Source organism: Manis javanica, chromosome 10, assembly GCF_040802235.1.
Source record: "Manis javanica isolate MJ-LG chromosome 10, MJ_LKY, whole genome shotgun sequence".
Lineage (NCBI taxonomy): Eukaryota > Metazoa > Chordata > Mammalia > Pholidota > Manidae > Manis > Manis javanica.
The window spans coordinates 96,320,793-96,340,149 of record NC_133165.1 but is presented as its reverse complement, the minus strand read 5'-3'; the positions used below and the strand labels follow the sequence as shown (position 1 = coordinate 96,340,149).

General features: G+C 44.8%; 1 protein-coding gene across 3 annotated transcripts in view; it reads right to left on the bottom strand.

Moving 5' to 3' along the window:
- Positions 1-16,773, bottom strand: part of ELK3 (ETS transcription factor ELK3) — a 64,600-nt gene extending 47,827 nt beyond the window's left edge. The window contains exon 1 of one of the 3 annotated variants that reach the window (XM_073213662.1): positions 16,386-16,773. The gene's annotated coding sequence lies outside the window, so the exon portion shown is untranslated. Of the gene's footprint in view, positions 1-16,106; positions 16,209-16,385 lie in introns of those variants that run through there. The other 2 variants (XM_017642413.3, XM_017642415.3) reach the window with 2 other exon arrangements.
- Positions 16,774-19,357: the final 2,584 nt, after the last annotated feature.

Here is a 19,357-nt window from a genome sequence, read left to right as displayed (position 1 = left end):
TAACATGTTTGTTTTCTCCCTCATTCTGTGAATACCTTTAAAGAGCAAAGTGAAGAGAGAGAGGGGAAGCAGCCATTGTTCAGTTTACTTACCATTTACGGTTTGCAATGTTTTACAAAAAGTTTTTCAAATAGCTCTTCCATCTGAGGAAAGAGGAAGACTTTTCAGAGGAAATCACTGATGGCCACTATAACAACAGCATGTGTTTACTGCCTGTATGGCCCACCCTCTTTCGTTCTGAAAGTCTGTGCTGTCTCCAGGTAAATTAGGAGCAACTCCATTGGTTCATTGGTGACTTTTCTATGGGTGAATTTCCTTTGGAAAAGTAAATGGATGGCTACATTAACTCTGGCTGGGAAAGTGTGTTCAAGCCATTCTACTTCCTCCCACTTCCGTATATTCATGCCATTTCCCACCCCACCCAACTGTTGCACAACCCAGACCTATCTGATCCCACATCTTCAGACCAGCCCAACACCGAGATGGGAAAGGGCCTACTTTCACTCAAGGCTGTCTCACATGGGTAGCTCTTTGATCTCTAACTCGGCAATACCCCCACACTCCCTAATGTTCAGAGTTCGTTCTCCCTGGGCTTGAAGAAGCTGCAGGGATCAATCCACAGGGTAAGCAGATCATTGGTTGTTTCAAAAGCACACACCTGTTTCTCTGTACCTCAAAGTGCAGGAGGTCATATTGAAAGTTCCCATCATATGTGCCTTCTATGAAGCCTTCCACAGACAGGACTGGTCACTGTTAGCCACCATTTCATTAGCATCGCCTGGCAATTCCAACCTGGCCAACAACAGGCACTCAATAAAAGGTAGGCAGTGAACCTCAACTTCTTTGCTATTTAAGTGAGGATCATAATATCTGACTTCAAAGATTCTTTTATAATGTGCTAAATAGCCCAGACATGGAATAATCTTTCTCTTCTCTACTTCGGGAGAAAGATGGACTCATCCACTTCTCCAGTGTCTTCTGAGCGCTGGTGCCCTGCCTGTCCCCGTGTGGCTCCTCAGGTGGCTGTGCAGACAGAGTGCACCCTCTGTAGTCTTCAACATATACCTCTCCACCTAATTTCTTCTTTGAAAACATCACACAAATTTTACTGGGCAGTTAAAAGGAACACAAGCCTGATTGATCAAAGCATCCAACTGGTCACCCAGTCTTTGCAAAGCAAAGCTGCAGTTCATTATAGCCACTCAGTTCACCACATCCACCTCCCTCATATATCAACATCCCCAGGAAACAGATTTAGAAGTCCTGGGCACTGCAGGGAAAATCTTTTCAGGTAACCAACAGTATTGAAAAAGCAGACCACATCTTGAAAAGTGAGTAGGGCTATAAAAATCAGAAGTTCCTACTACCTGGGACAGTCCCCAGGTCCCACCATAGAGTCTCATGGGGACATACTAACAATGCTTTTCTTTAAACAAATGGGCTGTTCTTTCTCGACATTTCTGGACTAAAACCCAAACGTTCACTTTCTTTGCTATTGTTTTTGGTATCCGTGTTGTTTGTGTACATCTTAATTCTGGCCTGAAGCACGTCTTTCTTCAATTCTCATACCTGGTAGCCTTCAGCTTCCTCTTCTGCAGGTTGCAGGCAGGAAACTGGAAAATGGGCCACAGGAAACCTGGCCTCCTACATCTGTCCCACTTTGTAATTGCATCTCTGGTTTCATTTTGCCTGTGTGTCAGCTCTGCATTAACCCTCAAAATGACAGCCAAACCCCGCATTCTGAGAGAATGCTGCTCCTACTGCCCAAGAAAACTCCTTGAGACGTTTTCTCCTCCCCAGAGTCATTAAACCTACGAGGTCAACAGGGGAAAAAATACTAAACAAATTCTCCAACAGCTGTCATTTGGATCAACTAGAAAAATGATTCATTAGATGTGGGAGAGCTACCAGTAAGTCTCCAGTAAAAATCAGGACTCTGTCATAATGCTGTACACAGAAGTTACTGCAGATAAAAATGATCACTGGTGGTCCAAGACTGCCTGATGAATTTTTAACTTGCAAGGCTTTGGTAAATCACCTACGAAAATAAGCTAAAATCATACCTCATCCTACATTTCTTTCATTATGATACTGTTTCAAATTATGTTTCTTAACAATTTCACCAACTATTAGGCTGAACTATAAGAAATCGTTGTTGTTTTTATTGGCCCAAAACAGTCAAATACTAGCAATCTCATATAGTCAATGTACATCGTAGAAGCACACACAGAGAATAGAGACATAGACACACACACACACACACACACACACACACACACACACACACACACAATCACATCTCCAAGGCAGTATCTTCTTCCTGTGTTTGTTCCATGGGCCCTTTTGAGAATATAAAATTCTCTAAAGCAAAAAAAAAAAATGCATTCATACATAATTTCAACAGGGTCTGTAAGACCATAAAGATAATTTGTAAATCTCATGTAAAGGGCTCCATTCTAAGGAAAATGTAGCAGTTTCCTCCCCAACCAGCAATACTGAGATCCCATGGAATTCTCAAGAATAGGGCTCATACCAAAAAAAAACTTCTTTCAATCTGCACTTTTCTTTTTTAATGTGAACATTTCACGAGCATTTATTGTGCCAGGCATTGTGCTGAATGCATTATACGTGTTGCCTAAATGTGATACTCCATGAGGAAGTCAGACTTAAAAAGGTGAAAAGACAGGGCCACAAGAGTAATAAGGACAGAGACTCATATGCAAACGCATCTGGCTCTGAGGTCCAGCATGTCACCACACATATTGCCCCTAGCAGAGGCCTCTTAGATGCGTACCTCACTGCTGCTAAGAGAAATGTCTCATTTTAACTCAGGGCGACACAACATTCCCACTAGGAATCAAATCAGCAACTTTCCTTGTTCATTTCTGGCTCTGTCTCATTGTGATTCCAGTGATTCCAACTGGCTCTGTTCTAACAATAAAACTTTGAACCTATCCCACCATCATATTTTTCAAACAACTTCCCTTTTAAAAAGTCCTGTATATTGGTTTAGATACAGTCCAGGTTCATCTAAACCCAACTGATAGAGGTTGGCTCTTGATCAGGACAACAGGGCACGCACGAGAGCTGTACCCTCTGTAACTTAGCCCCTCCTCAGCGGAAGAGACCATACCCCCACTGCGTGTGTGCACACAGGCCAGTGGAACTGGGGGACGAAGGTCAGAAACAAAACCTAAGTGATCTAGCCTGGCCCTGGAGAGGGGCCCCAAACCTGTGCACATTTCATGTAACAATGAAATGGATCATGAGAAATACTTCCCGTGCGAATAAGGATAGGGAATCCTACCAAAACAACATGACAGTACTTAGCAGGGCACCTAGCTCCCAGCAGGGACTCGGAACTTTTCCTTTAAAAAGGAAAATCTCTGGGGGAAGCCCTGTTTCAGGTTCTAAAAAAGCAATGCTTGGAATTTCATGGAGGATCACGACATGCACTTGAAAAAAAAACTGTTTCACGTTCAGTATAACTTACTTAAAATCTTGCTAAATGACCTTATATTTGAGCTTCAATTTAATAAGTTCCCTAATTTCCAGTGGGTACTTCCCCCTTACTACCCATGGTTCTTATATTTCATAGGCCTTTGAACGGAAAGTTTTTTACCTAAATTTTTGTACTCTAAGTATTAGTAAAATTCGATCCTGTGCATAAGGGGAAAAGTTGGGAGTCAGCTCACATCTTCACCACAGGCCACAGCCTTAAAAGAGCTGCACGAGCAACTCTGTTTCAACTTCTTTATCTTTCAAACAGGAATAAGGTCAACACTGTGCCCTCCAGAGTGTTACCAAACTAAGACTTCTTGTGATTAAAAGTATTTTGAAAGTAAAAAATCTCTAAGTTCTCCTCTTGTTCAATACATCATGCAAATGATCTTTAAAATAGGAATGGAAGGCCTTCAGCTTCAAGTAAAGCCTCAACAGAGATATTTTTACAATCTGTGGTTGTCTTATCAGAAAATGTTTATTTGCTTAGCAACTTTGTTATGATCAGTTTATAAATAAAACTGAAGGATATCTTGCATATGGCTTCCACTAGAATGCAACCATAGTCTTTCAGATACACTTGAAAGCTTTTCTGTGCTAAATAGTAAGCTGGCGCAGGCTTCAAGCATATTCCTCGGGCAGTAAGAACACTTTTGCATGATACAAAATGATGGTGGTTTTTCCACATCCAGAAACTGAAACGTTTCCTGCCAGAGCATCCTCCAAACTCTTCTATTGTGTTGAAACTGTAAAATCTTTCTAAATCAGGACTTCCTCCAATTATGCTTTAGCAGCGTCTTTCTGGGAAGGGTAGATCCAAGGCAAAAGGTAGGAATTCCTGCACCACCACCCAGTGGAAACATCAGGGGAAAAAAGCAAGAGAAAACATGTTTAATCCAAGAAAAGAAAATGCATGTCTAGGCTCTTCTAATTCAAAATCTGGACACTGTTCTTCTTCGATCAATGGCAACCAGCAATATGTTGGCTTCACAATAGCGCCCTTCTTCCTCCGACCATTCCCTCAGTGCCGCCCATGCCAGGGATCGGCAGCGGGGCGCCTGCCCTGCGTCTCCCACACATGTGCACACACACCGGGCCGACCCCAGTCCCGGGTGGGGTCAGGTGTGGGCTGCGACACCAGCCCTTCCTCTCAGAAGGATCCCCGAGGGATGGGGGTACTGGGAAATCTGCACAGCTGTGCTCGGCATCCAGTCCTGCTGCAGCCTCAGGCATTTCCGGACAGAGAGGTAACCATCTGGACACCTTCCCCTTCCCCTGGCCCGGCTGCAGCCGGTCTGGGCCACCACCTCCATATCTACATGGAAATCCTACCTCCTTAGTTCCATGCCAGGGCCCCCAGGGCCATTTCTCCGGTCCCTCCAAAACTCTGTCCGGTGCGACCATTGCTGCCGCTCCCATCCTACTAAAGCGACTGTGGGTCCTGCAGCCTCCACATAGGTCACTGCAGTCTGTCTCCACTACACTACTGCCATCAGCAGAACGAGTCTCTCTTTGCCCTTGACTGCTGTTCACACATGCATGACACATCAGGCCACTAATCTTAGGAACGGATGGCGCATGGGAACCCCGGGCCCTACCCTCCAGCTTTTCCTTCACAGAAAGCCCTGGCAGTGGCCTGAAGATGGAGAGAGGCCGGGGTCTTCCCTGGGGAACTGGCAGCTCTCATCTTCTCTACAGAACATCAAATATCATTTCTTCAGTCACTTCTGGTTGGTTACATCATAGAAGAAAACTGTCCCCAACATCAGCACGCCTGAAGTCCACTGAAGAAACCATTTTACTTTATCTTTTCACAACAGTATATGGACATGGAAAATGGTACTTACTTAGCTGATTTTGGCATTGTTTAAGTATATGATCAGTATCAGTGTTAAAACTTTACAATAAAGCATATCTGAAGTGCTGATAATTTATAGATGCTAGGAGTGTTACAAACATCCCCCCCTTTTACTGAAATTAATCATTTGCCAAAATGTGTTGGTTCCTGGAAATGTGAAGATTCACCTGGAGAATATTGATGTTAGCTAGTCTCTGAGTCCTACTATATAAAGGTTGGTTGCAAAAATAGTTATGAGTCACTGGTAATGGTGACATCTCCTTTAGAGAATTTTCAGAAGCCCAGAGGGCTGCAGGGGCGGCTGCCTAAGCAAGGAGCTGGGCTCTGCAGGCTTCCAGAGTCTGCAGTCTCCTTAGCTTCACTGCTTTCCTTTGGTGCTCTTAGCACAAGTCTTTCCTGGTTAAGGAAATGCAAATTTTAGGGCCTAAACTTCTATACATAAATCTAGTATGATAATATACTTGCTTTGGAAAGGATCTATGAAAAACAGTGATTCTGCAGCCCTCCAAATATCAACCCCTGCTCATGTGGCAGACATCTGTGAGGGATCTGAGATGTGCCTAAACTCGTGAAGGTGCACTCTCCCTTTTACAGGTTTCCAGTCTCCACATGCATACGTTTCTCTCACATCTTTGCTCCTAGATGACCAAAGCTAGCTATACGTGATGATTGTGGTGCCAAAGGGCAGAGTTGCTTCTAAATTCAAGTAAGTTCTATTACAGTTCTTTTTAACATGAAGCAAAAATATAAGGGCATTATGGTAAAATGGCAAGCAAACACATCTCAGTTTTCACTGAAAGTCTGTTGAAAAGACTGACTTGTAGATAAACTACAGTAAGTGGAACACATTTAAAATAACTTGGAGTTCACGTTGAATAGTTATTTATATGAAAACTGTAGCAAAAATGGACAAGGAGTGATTTCAAGTGATTCATGCCTGTTGTCTCCCAACGCCTTATACTTAAAACACTGAATAGATGAACAACATAATATTGAAACTATCATCAAGTGGAAGACTGATGGTCATTCATTCACATCAGACTAACGTGCACTCGTATTTCCTTCAGGAGGCCATCAAGGGCATGAGTTGGAAGAAAAAGGCTGTTGGTAGCTTCAAACATTGGCTACATACCTCAAAGCACCCTCATGCCCCTTAATCCCATTCAGGAACCTGCTGTCCACTAACTTGACTTGGCCCTTGTTGAAATGTCACATACAACTTGTTGCTCTGGTCATTCTTCCAATAACTGTTCAATGCAAATACATTAACTGTACAACAGCAGCCAGATCCTGCTTTAGATGATGTTTCCCCATGCTCAAGAAAATCAACCTTTCTATATTTTAATCATCTGGTGCATGTACAATCTTTTACATCAAGGTCTTAATGTTTCTACTTTCTTAAAGACAAATTAAGAGGCCTTAATATTTAGGTTAAAAAAAAAGCAAAGGATGTGGCAAAGGCTGGAGGAGGATGCTGTTCTTGTGGTTCAGCTCTGATTTAAATCAAAGCAGGGCAACACTCCTATTTGAGAGCAGTGATGCCAAGCCTTTGAGAACCCTGGTACATGGGGTCATTTTATTTAAGACACCTTCTAACAGCATACACTTTTGTAATGAAACTAATTCGCTTTCAGAAATTTTTAATATTCATCAAAATTACTCAGTTTATCCAAGTACCATAAATGCACATTAGAGAATTAGCGCTAAGGCACCCAGAGGAGTGAATTAATTTAGGCAAAGTCAGCAAATGCCAAGTGGCTGGCTGACTGATGGCTTCTGTTTTTGCCTCAATTCTCCACGATGCAGTCAACCATCAGCAAGGCATTGCTGCCCTCCACTAGAGGCAAGGGTGTGAGAGCATCTCTGGGCCTGGGATTTAATCAGTTCCCACCCTGACTCACAATGCCACTTGGGAGAATTTGGAGATGTTTGTTCTAAAATCCTTTAAAAAAGGAAGAAAAAGCAATGCTCTTCCCCCAGCCCCTCTGGTCTAAATGATCAGTCTCTGGGGCTTGGAAACTAGGCAGGAGACATTGGCTAATATAATTTCCCTTCAACGCTCATGAATTCTCGATTTCAGAGGATTTCAAAGTGCAGACCATACAAGACTGAGGCACTTGCCCACATGCAGTCTTCCAAGTAGTCCTGAATGGTTTGGACCCTTCTTGTATGTTCTCAGTGAGCTGTGCTGAAATTATCAGGAATCTCAGCTTTCTCCTCTCCTGGAAATTATATAAAAAGTCCTAACTCTTGTCTGAGTTTTCACAGAAAAACAATCATTCTCTGGGGTAGAAAAATTTAGATAACATTGCCTGATGCTCCCATCCTCTGTAGAGAACTAGGGCTCGAATCCTACATGAGAAGAGGACTCTGTCACCTTCTGGAGAAGGAGCAAAAATTGAGGTCACATTACTGTCCCGCTCTTTTAAACGTGTATATCCCTCTCACAGCCTAATCTATGGAGGCGCGTGTGTGCACACACGTCTGCAAGTGCCAACTCTTTCATTTTTAAATGAACTCCAACAACCAGGGCTTATATTTTAGCCTCTAAAGGTGAACTTTCCAAACTCCAGGAAAGGGAGAGTGGGGAGGTGACATTTCTAGTGCACTGAGTATTAACCAGAGGACTGTTATTAACTGTTACTGTTAGGGAATTGTTCTATCACCTACAGCCCCTTTTCTTGCTGAACAGAACATTCTGATCTTTCTGGGCCGTGGTATCATCATTCTGAGGATCACTTAGAAATGCAGGCAGTGGAGGAGAAACACCCCCTCAGCCCTCGCCCGTTACCCAGAAGCACAACCTGAAATAAATTCTGGGGCTTGTTTGTTGCTATAATCTCTCTCTTCTGACAATTAAGTGCAGGGAGGAAAATCTCCTTAATCACACATTCTGGTCAATGTTTTACTAACAACAAATTGGTCCTTGGCAAAACCCAGCTGATAACAGCAGATCTAACCCTCCTTCATCCAAAACCATTTAGGTATTGAGTTATTCATTCGTTCAAAGCACACAGGCAGAGCCTCTTACTATTTTTAAATCAATCATGAATGTCATTCACTAATAATGAAAAGTAAAGGACAACAGCTACACACATAGGTTTTAGCCTAAGTGAAAGATTTTAGCTGTGATATTATGGAACTCATCCCTAGTTGAAAAGTTGGTCAAGTGAAGTCTTGATAAAGGACTAATGATGGTTGCTGGAGAATGATTAATTTAAACATGGAAATAATTTTATAATGAGAATCTTCCAAACTGTGCTGACTTGTGAATTAGTAACCTGTTTGCCAACCATTCTCAGGGAACACTGATACCAACAAAAGCACTAAGGTTTGTCCCCTCAAATACCAAACTACCCTGATTTTTGCACATCTACTTTTCTTGCAAGACTGGACACAGATGGTGGAAAACAATATATCCTCTGAAGAGGATCTTCTTGGCTGTCTTTATGGTTTAACCAGGAAATATCCCTCTTACTGGTGCAAGCAATTTATTGTCTAGGAAAGAGCAGGATTTATACACAGCAATAGAGTGCTTTATCAAGCAAGTCCAATGGCCAAAAGTGGGGGGTGTAGGTTATATTGACAAGCTTTTCCTCTTCCAGATTGTTTTTAGTTCAACGAATGCCTGATATTCAGTACAAAGTACTGGGATAAATACAAGGATGAGAAACACAGATTAGGGCCAGAGGGAGCTTATAGGTGTGCGACACATCACAACACACACAGGCCCGGGTATCCCTCACTATCCGAATCTAGTGGAGTCAAGGGCTTGGATACCAAGGGATTGGGGTCCTAACACATCTATTTGGTCCCTGAGTTTGGGGTAAGGAGTATTGATGAATAATGAGGGATACCACCTTGTCTCCAGAAATATGTATCTGAAAGGGTTCAGTACCTGTGTAAGACTATGGAGAGGAAGAACTCAGGTGATAAGGAAACCTAAGAATAAAGCCTGTGGCAAGGGGCTGGCAGGCCAGGGGTGGGAGACTATGGGAGATCTCATCTGGGGGACCAGCCACAGCTTCATCGGAGGAGAGATGGTTGAGCTGAGGCCTGGAGAATGACTCTCAGCTGACCAGGCAAAGTGGACTGAAGATCGACAGGAGTGGGGGGCCGGGAAGGGAATTCCCAAGAAGGAGAACAGCATTTGGAAAGACCCAGTAACCAGCAGGCACGTTACATATTTGAGGAACTGAGGCAACCAGCGTGGCTGGCCAAACCGAAGCCTGTAGCTCACATTAAGGATTGTGGTCTTTCTCCTAGCTGAAGCCACTGGAAGATTTTAAGCAGACGAGTGACGTGGTCAGATCAGTGTTTTAAGGATAGCTCTAGCTTGTGAGTGAAGAAGGGGCTGGAGGGGCTAGAGGGAATGTGGGACCCCTCGGATATAGTGGTGGAGGATGGAAAGCATTTTCAAAGACAATCACATCAGAAAGATGGAACAGGGACTTAACCTGGTAATCAAACTTTTATCTGGGCCTATATGTTCTAATGACTTATTTTTAACCAAGCAGATTAAATAAAAATACTGCAGTAATATTTTATTTAAAAATAATAATAATAAGGGAGAAATGTGGGATTCACATATAAATCAAGTATAAAAATCAAACAAATAATCATATCTGACCTGATTGTTTATAGTTCATGATGAGTGATCAAAACCGAAAGTTTCTGTGATGACTGCCCATGCACTGTTCACCATGTAAGAACTTATTCACTATGTAAGAACTTGTTCACCATGTAAGAACTTGTTCGTTATGCTTCAGAAGATTGGAGACTGTTGAGAATTAAGCTTGGGGTTGATTAATGATTGTGCACTGAGTCCCCTATACAGAATTTTATTGTTGTTAACAACCATATGATCAATAAATATGAGAGATGCCCTCTCAAAAAAAAAATACTGCAGTATTTTATCAAGGTGTTGCTGGGTTTAATAACTTACATGCTAGAACCATGAAACTGCCATAATATAAGAGAATGTGCTAGATGACAGAAGAATTCTCTATTGGGAGGTAGGAGGTGGCAATTACAAAGGTGTATACAATTAACCTTTAAAGATCTGTGCCTTCTGATGTAATTATTTTTAAAAAGAAAAAGACACCAAGAGTCTTGGATTCCTTATTCTAATTGCCTGGAGTAAAGGATAGTTAACCTAACCAAAGATAAGGCATCAGATAAGTGTGTTTTACTCCTACCACTTACTCCCATATTTATACTGAGAAAATCAGGAATTGTTCTTAGAGATGGTAGCTTTAAAAATACTTATGATACTATGTGCTTTAGGACCTCTTTTTAGGGCATATGAGTGAGTAAATTTACTTTAGACCAATTCAAATTAGAATATATTAGTATAACCATTATCTTCATTTCTTTAAAAACATACAAATCAATCTTACAGCCAAATTATACAACAAACCGATTTAATTCTTGGAACAATTTAATAAATTTAATAACTACTTTCCAGGAAATGCAAATTAAAACAAAGTAGTCAATGAGTTAATTCCTAGTGGTGATTCAAACCAAACTGCAATTTATTGAAATGACCGATTCGAGGGTTTATTTTTAAACTGCTGACTATATGTAAATTTCCAGTAATGGATGAAAGGCCATTTTAACTTTGGTTATGGGTAAGAATCTTAGGAAGTCAAATTTCTGTGCAGAATAGTTACTTAAAAGATTAAATGGGCTGCCATTTTGGATGGCCTTTAGGATTTGTTAACAGGTCACATACACACACACATAATGTAATCTATTGGAGTTGCACTGTAAGTGGCAAAACCAGAACTTTGACTGTCTTACTGCCATCGTTTCAACCAAAAAGCTGGATAATCTCAATTCAAACTGGCCCTAGACAATAGTCATCTTGAGCTGAAAATCCACTTAAAACACCACTTTCAAAGTTTAGAAACTACTGATATAAAAAGAAACAGTAATAAATAAGAGTTGTCCAAGTGTGCAAGAGGCACCTTCCTCCCTCTTTATAGTCAGAGAGGCTCTAAGTGTATTTTCAGTTTAACCTAGTTTCTTTTTTATCATTTAACATTCTATTTTGATGTGTCCTGTACTTCCTGTTACTACATCTTGATATTCTACTGCAAATCATGACTCATTCTTAAGTCACACAGAAACTCATCAAAATCCCAAATTTCACAGTGCACATGAATTCTGTCTTTCAAGAGGGCAGCATTCTTAGAACATTACTTGGAGCCACAGAGACAAAAACACTGAACAAGTCCATGTAGAAATTATGTCAATCCACTGTTGAGTCAACACATTTATTGGATCAATAAATACAAGCTCTATGTGTGGCAATTTTGGTCTCAGTACTAGTTATGAAAGTGTGTTACATTATCTGTTGCATTAAAGTAAGTTACAAAACATAGTGTGATTCCAATTAAAAATTGTATGTAGTGTGCAAGTATGTGTATGTATACCCACACATGCATTTTCAAAGACCAGAAAAATATACACCAAAATGTTAACAGTGGGATAATGAGAGAGGTTTATTTTTCTTTTGGTCGTTTCCTGAGTCTTCCTGAGTCTTCCTCAGGTAATTCATATTAATATTTTTATAACAGAAGAACAACAATTAACCTTTAGAAAATTGTTAGGCTATTGTTTACCTCCAATATGTTATTAATCAATGTATGAAGGTGAAGAGTAATTATGGATAAGTAGGACCTAAAAAAACTCTTGCCTGAAATACACAGAAAATCTGACAGGAGGGGGCGGGTCCTTCATTCAAATGATCTGTGCAGCATGTGTGTCTGTTGTAGGGGGTACAAGCCCTTAGGTAAAGGCAGAAGCCAGTTGCCTGAAGCCGGGACACAGCCAGAACAGACAAAAAAACCCATTTCTTTTAAAGTTTAAAAATGAGGAACCCCTGATCTGGGAAACACGGAGATGGCTGATTTGTCCCTAGGCCTGGAAAGGAGCAAAGCTATTAATTAGTAAGCAGTAACTCACCATCAGTGAAAAAAGATTCTATTTCAGAAAGTTACATCCTTGGGGTTTTGTTTTTTTTTGTAGTGTCATGGGTTGTCAATAGGTAATGCTTTGCAATCATATTGGTTTCTTAACCAGATAAATATATAAATATAATTGGGTAGCAGAAAACACACAAAACCCAGTATCTGACAGCTAAGAAAGGGATATTTTAATTTGTATGTGCTGCCTGGAAATCCTTTAAAGCTGATTTCAGGAAGAGAGTCAAGTTCCAAAAAGTTATTACAAATATAAATTACAATATATAATCTCAGAGGTATATATACTGTATATTAGCAGTTTTGAATTATTAAAGTTTTTGAATTAAAAAAAAGGTCTTTGACAAATGTTTAGGAAACTCCAACATTCAGATGGGGCTGAAAAATTATTGCTTCCCCTCCCTATCTGGGCTTTTGCCATTCAGGTCTAAAAAAAGCATTTAGTACCAAGTGAGTGAGAGTCAGAGATGGTCCCCTCAGCTCACAAAGCTACACCATCACAATGTCATCATTTCCATGTCATTCTACTGCATATTACTGACCAGAAAGAAAATGCAGAGAAAATTAATGCATACTATGTTACATATGTGGCAGAAAAGTGCAACTAATAACTTTTAAATGTCCTATTTGTTGAATGAATGCATATAAAAGTGTTATCAACATCATCATCAATGTAAACAAGAGTTTCTCAATCTGTGCACTACTGACATTTGGGACTGCAAAATTCTTGGAGTGGGGGAGGCTGTCCTGTGCATTACTGGATGTTTAGCACCATCCGTGACCTCTGCCACTAGGTGCCCGCAGCACTTCGCTGGTTATGACAACCAGAATGTCTCCAAATACTGCCAAATGTCCTGGGGGGGAGAGGGTAATTACTCCCAATGAGAACTATTGATATAGATTAATATTATGCATTTCAAATAATAACTTACTGGGATGAAGAATTCTAATTACCTTCTTTTTGTTTTGAAGGACATATAGTCTTGAGAGAAGAATATTTACAATTTCCATCCTGCAGGAATGCTCATGCATAGGATGTTAGCCTTGGACAGCTTTTTTTTCTTACCTGTTTAAGTTCTGTTGTCCTATTCTCAGCTTTCAATGCAACAATTTATTGAGCATCTACTCTGTGCCAGGCACAGGGTTACGGACATCCTGTACTCATGTCCACTGACTCACTCCCTGGTCAGGCTGGTTGGCCTGTTTCTCGGACATGCTTTGCCACCACAAAAGAAATGCCAACACCTTAAAAACCCTCAAGAGAGCACGTCCTTGACAAAAAGGGGCCCCACTGTTCCATTTGGGCTCCTTAAAACTCTTTATCCCATTTAGTAACTCTACATATTTTCAACATTTAAAGGTTTGAAAAGAAAGGGGAAAAGAAAAAGGCCAGAGGCCTTTGCTATATTTGGCATAGAAAGAACCTCAGGGGTGGTGCAGGCAGGATCATTACTGGAAACTCTAAGAACACTTATGGACAGTCTTCTTAACTGTCTGACCCAACGTGCCCTCCTAACACAATTTGTAATTTTATAATCCCCATAAATTGAAAGTCATAACTGACCTTTCCCAAATAAATGTGTGTCACTGAGAGAGAGAGCAAAAGGGAGAAAGATCCAGGGGTATTTTGTTTGGCTATAGAGCAAAAAGGCTCAGAAATCGATTTGAGCTCATTAGTAGATGCCTGGAACTTGCTTGGTTTCTCCTCCCCTCCTGCTCCTCCCGCCCCCAAAGACTGAAGCAGCGACTGGGAGGATGAGTATGGATGCTTGGGTACTAGGAACACACACACACACACACACCTGGGAAAGAAGGCCTGTTAGAGCACACACACACACACACACACACACACACCTGGGAAAGAAGGCCTGTTAGAGCACACACACACACACACACACACACACTACACACACACTACACACACACACACACACACACACACACTGGGAAAGATGGCCTATTAGAGCACACACACACACACACACTACACACACACACACTACACACACACACCTGGGAAAGAAGGCCTGTTAGAGCACACACACACACACTACACACACACACACACACACACACACCTGAGAAAGAAGGCCTGTTAGAGCACACACACACACACACACACACACACACTACACACACACACACCTGGGAAAGGCGGCCTGTTAGAGCGCACACACACACACTACACACACACACACACACCTGAGAAAGAAGGCCTGTTAGAGCACACACACACTACACACACACACACCTGGGAAAGGGAGCTTGTTAGAGCACACACACACACACACACTACACACACACACACACACAGACCTGAGAAAGAAGGCCTGTTAGAGCGCGCGCACACACACACACACACACACTACACACTACACACACACACACACACACACACACGGGAAAGAAGGCCTGTTACAGCACACACACACACACACACACACACACACACACACCTGGGAAAGAAGGCCTGTTACAGCACACACACACACACACACACACACACCTGGGAAAGAAGGCCTGTTACAGCACACACACACACACACACACACGGGAAAGAAGGCCTGTTAGTCCGAAATTCAAAACAGCCAAAGTGACTTCAAGTTTTCAAGATGCTACCCTGCAAAGGTTGGCTGGGCGGCTGCACCTCCAGGTAAATAAAGCCGTGACTTGTCTCCCTCCTCGGCGCAGGGCTCCACCGGCTGACAGTGGCTGCACAAAACCCCTCCTGTGCCGAGCAGCGGAAACTCCTAATGAGATTAGTTGGTGTGTGTGCAGACATTACTTAGCAGTGACTAAAGGGGCTCTCTCTTCCTGCAGCAGCCAGTGGAAAATTCAGGGAACTTTTTCCCCCCGCAGCAGCAGAATCTCTTAACTCTCTCCCCAGCCAACTCCGAAAACAACTCGACTCCCCGGCCCTCCCTCTGCGGGCCGGGGTGCAGGGGGAGTTAAAGACCGGCCGGGGGCTTCCAGAGCGGGGGGTGGGAGGGCGCCGGCGGGGAAGGGGCGGGGGACCCCTCCAAACACTACAAAGGAAACTGTAAAAGACACAAATACATAAACCTGGGAAGGAGCAAACCACAGTTTCTTTGTGAGCTCCTCTAGTGAGTCATTTTCAAGATGCTGTCTGCTGCCAGTTTCAAAGCGGAAGCGCATGGCAATTAGTCTTGCCGTTTCCAGACAAGCCAGAAACTCTCCCGACACTCGTTTGTTTTTTTTTTCTAAAAAGCCCCTTTTGCAGTTTCTGTAATAACATTTCTTGTTCCCACCCCCAACCCGCCGCCTAACTGCAGCTTGTCCTCAGGATGATTCGGTTCAGAAAACATAACAAAACCGAGACCTCCTGTTTTTCTTTTTTAACCTTCCAAAATGTTAATTCCTCCTCCCCAAAAAGTTACAGTAGCATTACAGGCCAACATTTCAGCCGTAAGCTGGAGAGCCCCTTCCTAATGAGCGGGGGCGCCAAGACCCTGTCCTGCTCCAAAACCGTCTCCAGTGAAGGCTCGGCCGGCTTTTAAAGGTCCGGCTGGGCGCGCGCCTAGGTTGGTGACCCGGACGGGGGTCACCTGCCGAGCGAGTGGACGCAGCCCCCAGCCCCGTCTTCGCTCCCTTCCACCTCTGTCCTCTCCGGAATCCGGGCACCGGTGCCCACTGCCACCCCGTGGGGAGCCCCAGCCCCAGCTGGAAGGCCAGCGGCGGTCCAGCCTCCAGGCCCGCAGCCTGCTCCGGTCACCGTCCCTCCCAGGGACCCCACGTCTCACCGTCCCTGCTCCCCGCGCGCCCCCTCCTCTGGGCTCGCCGCGCAGCTCCAGGGCGGGGTGTCGCCAGCGCAGGGTGGCCGCTGCCCCCGGCGCGGCGCGCGGACGCGGCGTGGGCTTCGCAGCATCCCGGCCGCGCCCCCTCCCAGGCCCGCCGCCCACCCCGCGGCGCCCACCCGCCCCACCCCCACCAAGCCAAAAGGATAGAACGACGGAAAAACCACCCCCAGCCAAACTTTGCAACTGTCCGAGCAACAGGCAGAAGAAAACCCTTCTACCTACCCAGATGTGGGGGAGCTTTCAAGATCCTTCTTCGGGGGAATTTCTAGGAGGAACCGGGCGAAAGCCCCCGACTTTCCATGCTGACAGGCGTCTGCAGACGGTCTGTTGCTCTTGTAATGAGATCCTGATTTTTCCCCCTTTTTTTCTTTCTCTCGCTCCTCTCTTTTTTTTTTTTTCCCTCTGGTGTGTGTGAGAGCAGGAAGTTGGAGCAGTCAGGCCGAGCCGGCTCACTTCCTTTACTGCATTATTCCCCAGGCGGTGTGCAGTCTGTGTAAACAGGCTTTTCCGCCCCGCGCCGCGCGCCCCGGCCGCGGCTGTGCGCCGGGGCTGGCCGCCGAGGCCCGCGCATTCTCCGCCGCCCGGCCCCGCTCGCCCCGCACCGCGCCCGCGCCCCGCCCGCCGCGCTCCCCGCTTCCTGCTCGGCCACCCCAGGGGAGGAGCCTCCGGACCCTCAGCGACTCCGAGAGGCCGCAGCCCCTCCCCACGGCGGGTGGGGGCCAGCCCGGCCAGAAACCCGGGAAGCTGCCCCCAACGCGCCCGGGGCCGATCTTGGGGACGCGCGTCTGGGGATCCCTCCTACCCCACGGAGGTCTCTGCGCTGGGGACTGCCCTGGCCACTGCAGAGGGGTCCTGCCTGGCCCAGCTGGCCTGGGCATGGGAGGCCGAAGTGGGGAGGCCGCTGGACTTGCTGTTTCCTGTTAGCTGGGGTGAAGGTGTTGTGTGGCACAGGGGGACTTAGGGAATGGGGTTCAGGGTTTGGTAGCTCTGGCAAAGGGACGCTTTTATAGGTGGTGGTGTTGGAGCGTGATTGCTTAGGATGGGATGTTGGATATGCAGTAAAGGAGGCACGGTTTCTGTCTGGGGATGGACACAGTTCCTGCCTGGCCTTTAAAAAGAAAAAAAGAAAAAGCCAGCACTGGAGTAGGGGGCCCGCTTTGGGGAAAAGGATGAGGAGCCATAAACTGGAAGCCAGGATTCTCCAGGAAGAGACCTTTCTGGCCGTTCACTATGGCCTACCACAGGCCCAACCTTACTTTCCTGCTTGCTAAGGAGCTCCCGAGGGAAATGAGTAGCCCCCACGGGCCAAGTGAGGCTGCAGAGGGAGGCTCTGTGGTCTCAACACAGGACTCCACATTGCAGTATTCCTCAGGGACGAGGGCTGTCCCCCCGCAAGGGCTCAGGCCAGGCTCTGACTGGAGAGCCTGACCATAGCTGGGACACTGAGAGTTCCTCACCCCCAGCCCTCTGCTCCAACCCCAGCTGCACACCTTGGGGAACCCTCCATCTCCATGCCTCCTCTCTGTGGCCCGGCCCACTTGTGGTTCTCGAACTTGAGCTCATACCAGCACCAGTCGGGGGCTTGTTAAAGCACCGGTTGCCCGGGCCTCAGAGCCAGAGTTCCTGATTCAGTGGGTCTGGGGGTGGCTCTCAGCCTCTGCTAATGCCACCACCAGGGGAGCGTGCTGAAAACTACTGATCTCTACACACAACCCACACCAATTAAGTCAGATTCCCTGGGATCTGAGTCCCTTCAAAAGGAGGCGAGCTAGGACTTCTTCCATTTTGCTTGTTTCTTATTTTTGCAATCTTTTCAAAAGTTTGTTTACAAATCTCTATTACTAACTCTGGGCATCTAAAGGACAGGGATTGTTATTTTACCCTAGTTAGTGCCAGCTCCCCGCCTGCAAGGGCCTGTCAGAGCCCCTGACTCATAGGACAGTCGAGCTCCCAGCTTTTGCATCCTGGCTGGTGTGAACAGTTCACTGAGTGGGAGAGCAAGGCCCACCCAACCTTGGAGAAGGATGGAGAATATGCGGAGTGGGGTGGGGGCATGAAGGAGAGTAGAAAAGGAGGAGAAGGTATGGGGAAGGAGGCTGTGGGTATCACCCTGATTTTCCACAGCTACTTTTCCACTTCCGAGATTATCATTTTAATCCCTAGTTGGTTCTTCCTGTCACTCAACAGAGCTCACTCTGTGTCCCTGTATGATCGATCCGGCTATCTATGGACTGGAAAAATGTAAACTTATTATCCTTCACATGGAGAAGAAAGAAAATCTCACACACACTATTAAGAACACCATGTTGCTTTATTTTTAAAAGTGTATGCCAAAGCCAATTTTAACCATATTTTAAGCCAGTGGCTTTTGTGCTTACTGCATTTTTTCTACACATATCTTTGTAGATCTTCATATGTAAGGGAGAAAAAGTGGACATGTTTTCATCGGCAGTTTAATTGTTTAGAAGAAATGCCTCCATGTCTAAAGCACTCATGAATCACTCACAGGCAGCATTAGTGCTTCCCAGATCCGCGGAGGATCTCTTCAGTTTTTCTGGTGTTCTTAGGTTATCCACAACCACTACTCCCCGCTCTTCATACGAGAGTAACTTTTACCTCCAGGTGTCTGCAGCTTCTGTCCTTTGCTGTATGAGGGAAAACTGCTGCCTTAGCTTGGACTGTAACAAATACCACAGACTGGGTTGCCTAAACAACAGACATTTATTCTCATGGTTCGGAGGGTAGGAAGTCCCAGATCCAGGTACCAGCAGATTTGGTTTTTGGTGAGAACCCTCCTCCCTGCTTGAAGATGACCCCTTCGTGCTGTGTCCCCACATGGCCTTTCCTCAGTGCATGCATGTGGGTGGGAGAGAGGAACAAGCTCCATGGTGTCCCTTCTTTATGACACTAATCCCATCATGAGAGCTCCACCCTCACGACCTCATCTAAACCCAGTTACCTCCCAAAGCCCCCACTTCCTAATATCCTCACGCTGGCGGGTAGGGCTTCACCGTGAATTTTAGGGAGACCCAAACATTAAGTCCTTAACAACTGCTATTTGTTTTCAGTGTTTTCCTTCTTACTATCAAAAACCAGCCAAGAGATCTGGAATTTAGTATTGTATGATCCACACTCCTCATTTATGCTTTTGTTGTAAAAACAGACAGAAGTTAGGACTGTATGGGTTATAAGTA